The 16602-nt window shown below is 38.9% G+C and overlaps 1 non-coding gene across 1 annotated transcript; it reads right to left on the reverse strand.

The window, feature by feature from the left end:
* Positions 1–1819: 1819 nt before the first annotated feature.
* On the reverse strand, positions 1820–1926 carry LOC128294368 (small nucleolar RNA R71). Its single transcript, XR_008284680.1, has one exon. It is a non-coding gene; the product is annotated as a small nucleolar RNA R71 (small nucleolar RNA).
* Positions 1927–16602: the final 14676 nt, after the last annotated feature.

The raw sequence follows: 16602 nt of genomic DNA on the forward strand, positions 1-16602 counted from the left end.
TACCTATTTAACAGCCTCGACCACGGCTTGAAGTAATCGCACACGGGCGTGTCCCTGTCGAGCCCAAGTTGAGTCATATTCTAAAAAGGCCACTTTTGAGGGCTCGTAGGCATTTCAAAGCCTATTTAAATACCCAAAAGGAGGAGGAAAGAAGACACACAGGGTAGGAAGCAAGGAATTACTCAAGGAAAGCCAATTGATCCATCTCAGAAGCCGAATTCATCATCAAGACTGAAGATTTCCCTTTAATTTCCATTCAGGGTTTTGGGTTTTCTTTATATTTTGTATTCATTATTCTTCTAAGATGTTTTCTTTTATAATTATGAACTAAACCCCCTAAATACCTAAAGGGAATGAAACCTAAGACGGATCTTGTTATTATTATCTGAATTGTATGATAAATATTTGACTTGTTCTTAATTATGTGTTCTTAATAATTCTTGTTTTAATATTCCAGGATATTGATTCAAGTTAACGCTCTTATTCAGAGGAGGAAAAGACCTTTTCTAAGAGTAAATTTGTTGTAATTAAGCAAAGTTGATCGCACGCCTAGAGATAGGGTGATAAGATTTTACCGGATTAGGGTGAAACCTAATAAGGGAATCCATAGATCGAGTTAATGCAACTCTAGGGTGTTAATTAGAAAGATATTTCAATTATTCAACCTAGCGTTAGACATTGTTAGTCTCAAGAGAGATAATAATATAAGTTAGGGATTTCTACGGATCAAGTCAAACGAATAAATCGTCCGATTCAGAGTCGAATAACGAGTGAAGTCTAGGTGGATTTTTCCTTGGGTATTGTCTTAATCAATTGAATTTTATAAAAAGTATTTTCCCTAATTTCTTTTCTGTGATTTCTTAGTTTAGTTAATTAGTTAGATAAACAAACCCTTTTTTACTTTTTAGGCTGGATAATAAAAAGGAAGTAATTACTAGTACTCGTGGTTCCTTTGTGTTCGACAATCCGGTCTTGCTAAACTATACTACTGTTCAATAGGTACACTTGCCTTAATCGTGATAATAGTTAGTCTCAAGAACGATTCATTTATAAATTTTTAAAACCTGTTGCATTATCACGCATCCGATCAAGTTTTTGGCGTTGTTGCCGGGGAATTAGGATTTTAGGAAAACTCGATTTTTTATTACTTTAGCCATTTACTTTATTTTCAATTTAAGTTTTTATTTTCTTCTCTAAATTTGTTCTTTTATTTTCTCCTGACAGGTTTTTCTAGTTTATGACCAGAAGGAACCCGTCAAGACCTTTACTTTTTGACAGCGAGATCGATCGCACAGTTCGCAGAAACTGAAGAGAAATAAGGTGAAGCTTAAGGTATACAGAGGAAGAGCAAGAGGACAATACTCACACCACAACCGAGGAGATAGCCGATAATCAGGAAAATTCGATACCTCCTGCGATTGCCGCTGATCCAGTAAATCAAAATCATACTCCACTCACTATGTATGATTATGCTAAACCAAATTTAATAGAAACTGAGTCAAGTATAGTTAGGCCTGCTATTGCTGCAAATAAATTTGAATTGAAACCTAACACAATTCAAATGATCCAGCAATTTGTTCAGTTTGATGGTTTGCAGGATGAGGATCCAAATGCTCACTTGGCGAATTTTATGGAACTATGCGATACATTTAAAATCAATAGCATTTTTTATGATGTCATTCGCATTCGACTATGCCCTTTTTCATTGAGGAACAAAGCTAAACAGTGGTTGAACTCGTTACCACGAGGGTCAATCACTACTTGGGAACAGATGATCGAAAAGTTTTCATTAAAATATTTTTTGCCGGCAAAAATGGCTAAATTACGTAATGATATCTCTTCTTTTGTGCAGATGGATTTAGAAACACTTTACGATTCTTGGGAGAGATACAAGGACCTTTTGAGAAGATGCCCTCACCATGGGTTACCACTCTGGCTACAGGTTCAAATGTTCTATAATGGCCTAAATCCTTCGACTAGACAAATGATTGACACAGTTGTTGGTGGAACTATAAATAAAAAGACACCTAAAAACGCTTATGAATTTATAGAAGAGATGTCACTGAATAATTATCAGTGGCAAGTCATGAGGACAAAGCAAACAAAAGCAGCTGGTGTTTTTAACGTCAATTCGGTTACCATGCTCTCTAATCAAATAGAACTATTGAATAGGAAAATTGATGGTTTACTTGGTTCTTCACAGGTTCACCCAGTAATGCAATGTGAAGCAAGTGGAGGTGGATTGGGCAATTCAGAATACCCACCCTATGGCCACAACATGGAGAACAAACACTTAAATTACATAGGTAATAATCCTCGACCTCAAAATAATCCTTATAGCAATACTTACAATGCAGGTTGGAGGAACCACCCAAACTTCTCATGGGGAGGCCAAAGGAATTAGAGACCACTACACCCTCCAAGATTTCAGCAACCACCATACCAGTAGGAGAAAAAGTCGAACCTTGAGGAGATGCTAACAAAATTCATCTCGGTGTCAGAAACTCACTTTCAGAATACCGAGACAGCACTCAAAAATCAACAAGCATCGATCAAAGGACTCGAAACTCAGATTGGACAGCTCGCCAAGTTGATTTCTGAATGACCACAAGGTAGCCTGCCGAGTAACACTAAATCTCACCTAAGGGAGCAACTCAATGCAATTGCCATTCAAGATGAGGAAGGGTTAGTTGCATTTGAACCAAGGCAAGAAACTGTGGTAAGCAAAGGTAAGGATGAGGTAAACCTTAATGAGCAGAAACCGGTAAGTACAGAATATAAACCTCGTGTGCCATACCCCAATGCGACAAGGAAAGACCGTTCAGACGAACAATTTGGTAAATTCCTTAATTTAAAGAAACTACATATTAACTTACCATTTATTGAAGCTCTTTCGCAGATGCCGAACGCAGTAAAATTTTTAAGGGAGCTTCTAGCGAATAAAAGGAAGTTAGATGAAGTGTCGCATGTGGAGCTAAATGCAGTTTACTCAGCCATTCTACAGAATAAGCTGCCCAACAAATTAAAAGATCCTGAGAGTTTTACGATTCCTTATTTAATTGGTAGCTTAGATGTTAATAATGCCTTGGCTGATTTAGGGGCTAGCATCAATGTCATGCCTTACAAAATGTTTAAGTAACTAGGTCTTGGGAAACCCAAACACACTAGGATGAGCATTCAATTAGCAGATAAAACTATCAGATTTCCTAGGGGGATTATTGAAGATGTACTAGTTAAAATTGACAAATTTATATTCCCAATTGATTTCCTTGTTTTAAACATAGAGGACAGTAACGTCCCTTTAATTTTAGGAAGGCCCTTTTTAGCAACTGCTAGAAAAATTATTGACATTGGCACAGGTGAACTCACACTTCATGTGGGAGATAAAACAATCAACCTTCAAGCTCGTGATTCAAGTAACACATCGAAAATTAAAGGTGGTTGTATAACTCATTCTTCTAAAACTGACCATATGGTGCAAACTTCTTTGCAGGAAATAGGTTCGAATAACACACATGAGCCAAGCAACAACAAAGAACCTATCCATGAAAAATGAAGGCTACAGATCGAGGAGCTGGATGAATGGCAGACATATAAACTAAGAACACACCATGAACCAAAACCATGCGAAGACAACTCGATACCTCACCAAATCAACTTAAGATTGGAGACAAAATACTACTGGATGCAGTAGATCCTCGCATTGCCACTTCTGAACCTAATGGAGAAATTCCTCTCACGGTATTCAGTATTTTCCCATTTGGTACAGTCGAGGTAATGCATCCCAAATTTGGCACCTTTAAGGTAAATAGTATTCGTCTTAAACCTTATGTTGATAAAATTGTTAGCAGGGATGAGGAGTGTAGACTCCTCGCACCATCTTGACCATACAGAAGAGAGGTAAGTTCAGCTTAGACTATAAACAAGCGCTTCTTGGGAGGCAACTCGAGCACTAACAGTATTAATTTCTTTAAACTTTAATTTTTAGCATCTAACATACTGACCAAATCATGGAACGCAGGCTTTCTAAAGACCACATGGCAAGGTACACAAGCGTGCCTTAAGCCGTGCGCAAACAACAGGAGGTGACATGGCCGTGCGATACGGCTGTGTGAAAAACAAGGCAAAATTTTTCCCCAACATGGGATACGATAAGTCACCATGGCCGTGCGATATGGCCATGAGCGAAACTGCCAAAATAACACGGGCGTGCGACATGCCCATTCCCTGAAACCGCGAGTGAACCTGTCAAATTAGCACGGACGTGTGACACACCCGTGCTTAGCATCCGTGGTCAACACTGTCAAACTAACACGAACGTGGACCTACATACACGGGCATGGGAGAAGCGAACGAAGCGAGACATGGCCGTGCGACACAGCCGTGTGTACCAACACGCCTAAAGAACATAAGCGTGGGTTGAATGTCAGACGAGCCCAAATTTAAAAATCACAAAACACACGAGCAAAAAGTAGGGCACACGGGTGTGCCCCAAGGCCGTGTGCCCCAATATATATATAAACCCCTCACTATTCATCATCCCCTACCCCAAGAATCCCCAACCCTAGCCGGCCCAACTCCACACGCCCTACCTGCCACGATAGTGCGCCGCCTACAACACTATTTTCGATGACCCAAGCCCCTCCCTATTGCGTTTGTTTACTGTTTTTTCTCTATTTTCTTCATCTCTTTTACTAATTTTATGATTCTTATGGTTTTATTTGGCAAATTTTTTATTTATATTCATAGTTCTCACTATAGTCATGCTTATACTTTTATTCTTTGCAATTTTAGTCAATGCTTTCTGGTACATTCATTCTTCCTTGTGTTCCCATAGAGTCTAATTCATTCATTTCATGTTGAAAATAATCATGCTTTTCTTACGTTAATTGCTATATGAACTTATATCATCTGGATTAAACTACTGAGTATTGTTCAGTTGGTTGCACTGGTTAGTTAACTATATTCATGATTACTTCTTGAATTATTGAGTTTATGTTATATTCTTTGTTTTTCACTGCAGACATACCATGTCATCGTCACAAGAAAAGAAAATCACCGTCCCCACCTCAACGAAAAGGAAAGGAGCAACGTCATCCTCGGGTCCTACCGCGGAGATTCGCCACCCCTTTCTTTAGTTTTCCGTGAAACCCCAAGAAGAATTCTTTCAAATACTTCGGGCCTGACCTTTAAAAATGGGTCGCTGCATCGACTGGACCGCACTCGAACAAGTCCAACTGGCTGACACAATCAGAGCACTCCTGAAAATAGATCCATGAGAACTCTTCTTCGTAATTATCGAGCCCATGTACCTTGAGCTCACATAAGAATTTTGCTCGACTTTCCATGTTCAAGACGTCATGACCAACTTCAATGATCCTGGAACGGTCCAGTTCCGTCTCGGCAGTCTAGTTTGCCAGTTGAGTGTGCCCGAGTTCGGTACTGCATTGGGCCGATACACATAGGAATTCATGGAAGACAACAAGCTCAACAGCCTCCATCGCCATATCCACTACTCTCCTTCGAAATGCTGGCACGCCCTCGTCCCCAACTCGGCCACCTACGATCCCAGTCGCTCCAAAGCATCGGCTCTCCCTCCATCTTTGAGGTACCTACAAGCCATATTGGCACACACTCTGAGTGGGAGACGAGAGAGCACTGGTGTTGTCAACACTCACAACGCTTACTTTCTATGGTGCATGGCAAATGGGCACGTCTTCGACCTCACTTATTTCATTACCCTCGCCATTCGCCACTAGACGGAGCGGCATCGGAGGGGGGTCATCTCTATTGGCCCCTATGTGACTCGATTGGCTCGACACTTTGGGCTCCTTAACACAGTGGCCCAATCATCCTCCCTCACTCTCATTGGCCAGATGTCCCCACAAGGCATCTCAAGCATGTTACATATGAAGATGATCGAGAAGCGCCAAGGAACCCACCCTCCTTAGTATCTCCTCACGTAATCAGCCGAGGAGGAAGACCCTGAGGACATTACTGATGATGTCCCTCCATGACATGAGGACCCACCGTCTCAGCCACCACCCATCCATTGCCCAGTTCATGCGGCGGCTTCATTTTCTGACATTTTTTAGCGCCTTACACGTTTCGAGCAGCAGTGTTTTCAACGATTTGATCACATTGATGCTACTCTACACCAGATTTGTTAGCACCTCCACATCTTGTTGCCACCACCACATCGCAAACCATCCGGCGATGACGATGTTTAAAGACTTTTTATTTATTATTTGTTTTTATTGTTTATTCTCACTTTTATCTTTATTTCCCTTTTATTTTATTTCCATTTGTTACTATTTTATTTTTAGGTTTTATTAATAATTTTTAATTTTGGCTATTTCATTACAGTAATTATCATTCTTTATATTTCCTAAAAAGTTTCTGATTATATCACAGTTATAAAGAGCTCCAAAGCTCACTATTACTTAGGAACTTGAAACTTCACTCGAAAATGTTCTCCACGACTGCCATACCCTGCTCGACCACGACCATAGCTACAAGAGATATAATATTCTTTTGGCGCAGCACTTGTGGAACCCAACCTCTACCACCACCGGAGTATCGTCCTCCACCCTCATCAGTACCTTGGTCGATTATTTTCCATAACTTAAATCCGAGGAGTCCATTCATAACTCAGGAAGTTTCACTTCTCTCTAAATCTTATGATCTTATATTTACATTTTTTTCAGTATATCTATCTTTGTACATTAAGGACAATGTACATCCTAAGTGTGAGGGGGTTATCTATATCTATATCAGAAAAATCCTTGAATTTTGTTTTATTCTTATATGATCTCCTCATATCATTATTAGAATGAAATTTGATTAATTTATGATTTTTATTGATATGTCGTGAATTAAAACATAGTCATTCATGCATTGATTGTTTAAACTTTAAGATATTAGAGAATCAAGCATGATAAGTTGATTTTTGGGAATTAAATATTTTAGGTTATTTCCCCAAGTTTAGGTATTATCTTGAATTGAAATTCACTAGTTTAAACATCAAAAAGCCATAATTTTTGTGAGACTTTGAGCCTTTAGAGTATCTATTTTTTCTTTCATGCTCACTTTTATTGTTTCTTTGAGTGCGTCAATATTGAATTGTTATTCTAGAACTTGCTTGATTATGCATGTCAAGACCACACCATTTGATTTGATATGTCAAGATGATAAAGGCACTTAGGATTAACCCACTCACTCCATAAAAGCCTACCTTCACAATTAACCCTTAGTGAACCCCCTTGAGCCTACCAACCTATTCATTGATTTACCCCAATATTAACCCATAACCCATTATTGTTGAAATCCCCTAAATTAACTTGATCCCTATTTTTGTCGAGATTTGAGTTGAAATAGTTACTTAGCTATGTTTTATTCTATATTGTATTTGACTTGTTCTTAATTAAAAAAATACATTCTTATTAATAAGGTTTTTGTTGAGCTTAAGTGTTTAATTCCATATTCTGAGAAAAGAGCTCATTTGTATTCGATTAATGATTAGTTATTTTTCTAGTTAGGTAATTTTTCAATTCAGTCTCGATTTTAACCTTTTCTTTTAGCTTGTGACCACACCCCCTAACCAAAGCCACGTTACAACCCTTTAAAGACCTTTTGATTGATGTCTCATCTCATGTTATAGTGGTGGAGATTTGATTTTCACGCAAGCCTATGGTAATAATTTTTCATATTGACTATTGAGTGCTTAACTTGTTATCCTTAAACACCTCGAGTGATTTGAGTGAATCTTTAGTGAGGATGTGAACTTTGTGATATTTTGAAGCAAAGGTAATCACTTAGATGAGGGGAGACACCTATGTTTTCATGATAAAATGCTCAACTTGGAATGTTTGAAACTTTGATATTCTTTTAGTCAAATTCTCAATGTATGATTACTTATGGATTATTTTGAGATATTATTGATAGAGATTATAAATTGAGAAGAATTTATTTTGATTATGAGTTGAGGATTTTGCTTGAGGACAAGCAAATGCTTAAGTGTGGGGGTATTTAATAAATCGTAATTTATACATATCATTCTCCCATACTTAGCACATTTTATGGATGATTTCTCCTTAGATTTGATGAATTCGATGCTCCTAATCCTTTAATTTCATGTTTTACACTTAGGTGAGCATAGGAGAGTAAAAGGACCAAGAAACGGGCCAAAAATAGAGAAAAAGGACCAACGAGGGAAAACAGCACATCCTAGAAGTTCCCTATACGGGTAGACCACATGCTCGTGTAGGTTCAACAGGCTCTAACACGGCTTGGACCTTTTCACACGAGTTGACTACACGGCCGTGCCTATTTAATAGGCTCGACCACGGCTTGAAGTAATCGCACACGGGTGTGTCCCTACCGAGCCCAAATTGTGTCTTATTCGGCCATTTTTGAGGGCTCTTAGGCATTCCAAAGCCTATTTAAATACCCGAGAGGAGGAGGAAAGAAGACACACAGGGTAGGAAGCAAGGAATTACTCAAGGAAAGCCGATTGATCCATCTCGAAAGCCGGATTCATTATCAAGATAAAGATTTCCCTTCAATTTCCATTCAGGGGTTTTGGGTTTTCTTTATGTTTTGTATTCATTATTCTTCTGAAATGTTTTCTTTTATAATTATGAATTAAACCCCCTAAATACCTAAGGGGAATGAAACCTAAGACGAATCTTGTTATTATTATCTGAATTGTATGATAAATATTTGACTTGTTCTTAACTATGTGTTCTTAATTCTTGTTTTAATATTCCAGGATATTGATTCAAGTTAACACTCTTATTCAGATGAGGAAAAGACCCTGTCTAAGAGTAAATTTGTCGTAATTAAGTAGAGTTGATCGCACGCCTAGAGATAGGGTGATAAGATTTTGCCAGATTAGGGTGAAACCTAGTAAGGGAATCAATAGATCGAGTTAATACAACTCTAGGGTGTTAATTAGAAAGAGATTTCAATTATTCAACCTAGCGTTATACATTGTTAGTCTCGAGAGAGATAATAATATAACTTAGGGATTTCTACGGATCAAGTCAAATGAATAAATCATCCGATTCAGAGTCGAATAACAAGTGAAGTCTAGGTGGATTTTTCCTTGGGTATTATCTTAATCAATCGAATTTTTTAAAAAGTATTTTCCCTAACTTCTTTTTTGTGATTTCTTAGTTTAGTTAATTAGTTAGATAAACAAACCCTTTTTAATTTTTAGGCTAAATAATAAAAAGGAAGTAATTACTAGTACTCGTGGTTCCTTTAGGTTCGACAATCCGGTCTTGCTAAACTATACTACTGTTCGATTGGTACACTTGCCTTAATCGTGATAATAGTTAGTCTCAAGAACGATTCATTTATAAATTTTTAAAACCTGTTGCATTATCACACATATGATCAGTAGCAAACACACGGGTAGAGACACAGTCGTGTGTCTTAGCCGTGTGGAGGACACGGCCTAGTACACGGGTGAGTACCATGGCCGTGTGCCCTTAAAGGGTTGCTGATGTTAGAAATAGAATGTCAAGGTTTTTGCACATGGCTGAGACACGGGCATGTCATGGCCGTGTGGGAGACATGGGTTATGGACACGGGCATGTGCCAAGCCATGTGGAAACCTCTATAGGTTCAAATCAAAAAATAAAATCCCAAGGGCTAGGGACACGGGCGTGTTCCGATACGTAAATGTCGTGTTAATCACATGGGCCTTCAACATGCCCATGTTAAGAAGACACACGGGCGTGTTGCCCTTCCACAATGGTGTGTGCCCCTAATTACCCTAAAATTTTTCAAAGTTTTCTAAAGTACTCAGTTAAGTCCCGAATCATTTTCGAAGCATGTTTTGGGCCTCATGGGCTCGTATTAGGGACTTTATGTTCGCTTTTCAAAAATTTTTAATTTTTACAAAATTTTATGCCACAGAAATGTTTGTAAGCATGTGTTTAAGTACGGTAACACCTCGTCTCCTGTTCTGGCGTTGATTTGAGGTAAGGGGTGTTACACTTAGCTGTATCAGAGCTATGGCTTAGTCAATTCTTAGACTAGCCTAGCTTGAGTATGAGTCTAGCTATACATGCCATAAATATACTGTGATAGTTGACGACTCTTGACAAAATTTAAATTATGTTTTCATATAGTAAATGGATCCCGGCGGAGTAATGGCAGACGATGTAGAGTGTAATGCGCCGGCTCCCACTGAAGGGACCACGCCAATAGAGAGTGGGCCCATGTCAATGAGTCAGGGTGAAGGGGCTAGAGAAGCCTACCTCCATATGATGGATGCTTGGTACTCAAACATATGGCTCCTATGTGCAAACCCAAACACTCCGCCTCCCCCACCTTCTCTGATTCCTTAGCCTGCCCATATGGCTCCCCAAGGAGTAGAAATGGTTAGGAGAGAAAAACCTCCAGTAGATAGAATTCGTAAGCACAGGGCTGAGGAATTTCGGGCTAAAATTGATGATGACCCAGAGAGAGCAGAGTTCTGGTTGGAAAATACCATTAAGGTATTTGATGAATTATCTTGCACCCATGAGGAATGCATGAAGTGTGTTGTGTCACTCCAACAAGACTCGGCCTACCAATGGTGGAATACCCTTTTATCGGTTGTACCAAGGAAAGGATTACATGGGAGTTTTTCCAGGAGGAATTCCAAAAAAACTATATTAGTCAGAGGTTTATAGACCAGGAGAGGAAAGAATTTCTAAAATTGAAGCAAGACTGAATGACGGTAACAGAGTATGAGCGTGAGTTCGTGAGACTCAGCAAATATGCTAGGGAGTGTGTATCTACCAAATCCACTATGTGCAAAAGGTTTGAAAATGGTTTGAACGAAGACATCAGATTGTTGGTTGACATTTTGGAGTTAAGAGAATTTGTAGTACTTGTTAAGAGAGCATGTAAGGCCAAAGAATTGGCCAAAGAGAATAGGAAAGATGACATTGAGTCATGTGACTCAAAGAAAAGGAAAACGGGAAGATCATTTCAGACCTCATCTAAGAAATCAAGGGAGTTTCCTACTCAAACAAATGTGTCGACAAGTTTCTCGAGCAGAACCAAAAATAAGCAGTATGCGGCGTCTAAAGCTCAGACCACTTCCATTGCGAGCATTAGTAGTGCTCGACCGAATAGACTGAAGTGTTCACAGTGTGGTAGACACTTCAGTGTTTGCCAAGGTAATGATAGAGGCTGCTTTAAGTGTGATTCACTAGACCACTTTTTTCGAAACTGTCTTGAGATAGAGGAGAAAGACAAGAAAGAAGATGTGAGAGTGAGTAATGCTCCCTCGAGGGGTAGACCACAGAAGAACCCTAGGAGTGCCAAGGTAATGATAGAGGCTACTTTAAGCGTGGTTCACTAGACCACTTTTTTCGAAACTGTCTTGAGATAGAGGAGAAAGACAAGAAAAAAGATGTGAGAGTAATGCTCCCTCGAGGGGTAGACCACAAAAGAACCCTAGGAGTGGGTCTGGCAACAGAGTTAAGCCTAGAGATTCTACTGTGAGGCCTGAGGGCAGAGCGCCTGCAAGGACATATGCCATTCGCACCCGTGAAGATGCTGCGTCTCCCGATGTGATTACAGGTACATTTTCTATCTATGATATATCTGTAGTTGTTTTGATCTACCCGGGGTTTACCCACTCTTATATTTGCATGAAATTGGTATCTAGTACGAATATACTAGTGGAGTCTACTGAATTTTTGGTAAAAGTGTCCAACCGGTTAGGCAAACATGTAATAGTTGACAAAGTGTGTAGAAACTATCCTTTAATGGTTAGGGGCCATTGTTTTCTGGCTAACCTCATGCTGCTACCGTTTGATGAATTTGACATAATTCTTGGCATGGATTGGTTGACTGTTCATAACGTGTTCGTAAACTGTGGTAGTAAGTTTATTGAATTGGGATGTGAAAATAGGGATATTATTCGGGTCGAATCGGGTGAATCGGATAGGTTACCAGTACCGATTTCTTCTATGACTGCTGAGAAATACATGAGAAAAGGGTATGAGTCCTATCTTGCATTTATGTTGAATACCCAAGAGTCGAGAGTAAAGATTGAATCAGTGCCAGTGGTATGTCAGTACTCGGATGTGTTTCTGGAAGAATTGTCCAGATTACCTCCAACTAGGGAAGTTCAGTTTAGTATCGAGTTAGTCCTTAGTACGGCACCTATCTCGATTGCTCCGTATAGGATAGCTCCGATGGAGTTAAAGGAGTTAAAAGTACAATCACAAGAATTAACGGACAAAGGTTTTGCGAGACCGAGCTATTCCCCGTGGGATGCTCCGATACTTTTTATGAAAAAAGAAAGACAGGTCGATGAGGTTATGTTAGCCTACAAACAGCTCAACAAGGTGACTATGAAGAATAAGTATCCTTTGCCTAGGATCGAAGATTTGTTTGATCAATTAAAGGGAGCCACGATGTTTTCTAAGATAAACTTGAGATCCGGTTACTACCAGCTAAGAGTTAAGGAGCAAGATGTGTCGAAAATCACATTTCAGACGAGATATGGGCATTATGAGTTCTTTGCCATGCCCTTTGGCTTAACAAATGCCCTTGCTGTGTTTATGGACTTGATGAATCATATTTTTTGGTCGTGCTTGGATAAGTTTATGGTCGTTTTTATCAATAATATGTTAATTTATTCTCGTGATGAGAGTGAGCACACGGAGCATTTAAGAACTATTTTGAAGACATTAAGAGATAAACAATTATATGCCAAGTTTAGTAAAAGTGAGTTTTGGCTCCGAGAGGTTGGATTCTTGGGACACAACGTGTCGAGCGGTAGAATTGGAGTTGACCCGAGTAAGATCTCGGCTATTGTTGAGTAGCAACCATCAAGGAATGTATCGGAGATTAGAAGCTTTCTAGGCTTAACAGGTTACTAAAGACAATTCGTTAAAGGATTCTCCATGATTGCTACTCCAATGACAAGGTTGCTGCAGAAAGATGTCATGTTTGAATGGATAGAAAAATGCCAACAGAGTTTTGAGAAACGTAAGTCGTTATTGACTGAAGCCCTAATTTTAATACAATCGAAACTAGGAAAAGAATTCATAGTGTATAGTGATGTGTCCTTGAATGGATTAGGATGCGTGCTCATGCAAGAAGGCAAGGTGATAGCGTATGCCTCGAGAAAACTGAAGCCGCATGAAAAAAATTATCCGAAACATGACTTAGAGTTAGCAGCCATAGTATTCGCACTGAAGATTTGGAGACACCACTTGTATGGCGAGAAATGTCAGGTATTCACCGACCATAAAAGCATAAATTACTTGATGACTCAAAAGGATTTGAATCTACGACAACGAATGTGGCTGGAGTTGATTAAAGATTATGAGTTAGTAATTGACTATCACCTGGGAAAGGCGAATGTAGTCGCAGATACATTAAGTAGGAAGTCATTGTTTGCCTTGAGAGCTATGAATACATAGTTTTCTGTAATCAAAGATGGTTCGATTCTAGCAGAGTTGAGAGCTAGACCTATGTTTCTTCGAGAGATTTGTGAAGCTCAAAAGAGTGATAAGATTTGAAAGCCAAGATGACTCAATGTGAGACACTTGACGAATTAGATTTTTGGATTAGTACCGACAGTTGTTTGATGTTTCGAGATAGGGTCTGTGTACCTACAAATGATGAGCTTATTCGGAAAATTTTCACGAGGCACCTAGTAGTTGTATGTCAATCCATCCAAGTAGTACTAATATGTATATTGACTTGAAGAGATTGTATTGGTGGCCGAGCATAAAGAGAGACATCTCAGAGTTTGTGTCAAAATGTTTAATTTGTCAACAAGTGAAAGTCGAGCACCAAGTGCCTTCAGGTTTACTTTAGCCTGTTATGGTTCCCGAGTGGAAATGAGACCGGATTACTATAGACTTCGTGACAGGATTGCCGTTGTCACCGAAAAAGAAAGATGTTGTTTGGGTCATAGTCAATCAATTAATGAAATTGGCTCATTTTATCCAGTGCGTACCGACTACTCACTCGATAAGCTAGCTGAGCTATATATTTCTGAGATTGTGAGACTTCACAGAGCGCCCTTGTCGATTATTTCGAATAGGGATCCGAGATTTACTTCACGGTTTTGGAAAAAGTTACAAGACGCTTTGGGGACAAAGTTGAATTTTAGCATAGCTTTCCATCCGCAAACTGACGGCCAGTCGGAGAGAGTAATTCAGATTCTTGAGGACATGCTGCGGTGTTGTGTTCTTGAATTCCAAGGTAGTTGGGAAAAGTACCTACCGTTGGTAGAGTTTGCCTACAGCAATGGCTATCACTTGAGTTTGAAAATAGAGCCTTATGAGGCTTTATATAGGCATAAGTGCCAAACGCCCTTATTTTGGACTGAACTCAGAGAAAGACAGATTCACGGGGTCGACTTAGTCAAAGAGATAAAAGAAAAAGCTAAGGTAATTCGTGATTGCTTGAAGGCCGCTTTAGATAGACAGAAATCCTATGCAGATTTGAAACGAAAGGAAATTGAGTGTCAAATGAGGGATAAGGTGTTTTTGAAAGTGTCCCCGTGGAAGAAAATCTTCAGAATCGTAAAGAAAGGAAAATTAAGTCCACGGTTTATTGGACCTTATGAGGTGATTGGGAAAATTGGACCGGTAGCCTATCGGCTAGCCTTGTCATCCGAGTTAGAGAAGATACACAATCTTTTCCATTTGTCGATGTTGCGCCGTTACCGTTCTGACCCTTTGCACATTCTTTCGCCAGCAGAGGTTGAGATTCGATCAGACATGACTTATGGCGAAGAGCTGGTTAAGATCTTAGTCTGAGAGGTCAAGAAATTAAAAAATAAAAGTATAGCACTCATGAGAGTAGTGTGGCATCGACATGGGGTGGAAGAGGCCACATGGGAACCCGGGGAGACTATGAGAGATCAATACACTAACCTTTTCACCAATAAGATTTTCAGGGACGAAAATCCCTAATAGCTCAATTTTGGGCCTAATCAGAACAGTGGTTTCGGAACCACTAACCCGAGGTCAGATTTTTTTTTATTATTTTATTATTTTATTATTTTATGTGTTAAACTATATTTATATGAGTGCATGAGAAAATTTTGGTGAAATAATTTTAGTGATTGTATGCTTAATTGCGAAAAAGGACTAAATCGCAAAAGGGACAAAAGTTTTATTTCATTAGCTAAAGGTGTCAAATAGTTAGATAACCAAAATTAAGGGTCTTTAAAGAGAAAATAGGCCTTTATTAATGGCATGGCCGGCCATAGGGACAAGTTAATCAAAAAGGGTCAAAATTAGGTGAAATTCGGTGACCAATTTGACTAGAATAAAATAAAATAATGAAAAGCTATTCTCTTTCTCTTCTTCTCTTCTCCACTGAAATTTTCAGCAAGGAACGGGTTTTGAAAGCTTGAAATTTTCAGCCATTAAGTTCTCTCATAAGTAAGTGATTTTGATGACTTTTGTAGAAAATTTTTGTACTTTTGGGACCCTAGTAGCATAAGCTATCTAATGACGGGACTATTTTGCAAAATGGTTGAGAGACTAGGGTTTTTCCATGAGAGTATTCATGTTGTTTTCTGAATTTTTATGGAAGAAAATAAATCTTGGTTGTTAAACAAACAACTTTTGTGAAGTACTTTTCATAGAAACCCTAACTAAGGACCATTTTGCATAAGTTATAAATTATGTGGTAAGTGTGTGAAATAATGGGATTTGTGGGCTGATTCTAGTATAAAAAGAATTCAGCTAGGCTTTTCTAGTATAAAAAGAATTCAGCTAGGCTTTGGTAGTAATTTGATAAAAATTGATTTACGAGCCTAGGGGTAAAATAGTAATTTTATGAAAGTCTAAGGGAAAAATGGTCATTTTGTCGAAATATGAATTGTGAAATGAATTGATTAAAATGATGATTAAATTAGTGAATTTTTTATCATTTTTAGATCAAGAAATACGAAATTCGGACCTAGACCCGAGAAGGCCAAGCAAATAGACTAAATCCAACTAGTCGCCCACTTTTTGTATACCGAGGTAAGTTGTACGTAAGTAAGGTAACTTTATCGTTATTATGTGTTGAACGATTTATTTCACATAAAATGGTAGAAGTTGCTTATGAATAATGCATGAAGAAATTTAATGTAGTAGAGTCTCAATTGAACCTAGGAATAGATTGGATATCCATGCCATGACAGTTGGGTGATATGTGTGCCAGTGTAAGACCATGTCTAGGACATGGCATCAGCCTCGACATGTGAGCCAGTGTAAGACCATGTCTGGGACATTGCATCAACATTGAGATGAGAACTAGTATAAGACCATGTCTGGGACATGGCATTGGCCTCGACATGTGAGCCAATGTAAGGCCATATCTGGAACATGACATCGGCATTGAGTCAAGAGCTAGTGTAAAACCATGTCTAGGACATGGCGTCGGCCTCAACATGTAAGCCAGTGTAAGACCATGTTTGGAACATGGCTTTGGCAATTCACCCTTTTCTGTAAAGCTTGTCAGATATCCTTTACTATTCCAAATGGTTTCACGGGTTATTTTTACGCTTATGATAATGATATGGAATGATATAATCATGTTGTGAGTGGTACAGGTTCTTATTCGAAATTCATGAGA

The sequence above is a fragment of the Gossypium arboreum genome, chromosome 6 (assembly GCF_025698485.1).
Source record: "Gossypium arboreum isolate Shixiya-1 chromosome 6, ASM2569848v2, whole genome shotgun sequence".
Classification (NCBI taxonomy): domain Eukaryota; kingdom Viridiplantae; phylum Streptophyta; class Magnoliopsida; order Malvales; family Malvaceae; genus Gossypium; species Gossypium arboreum.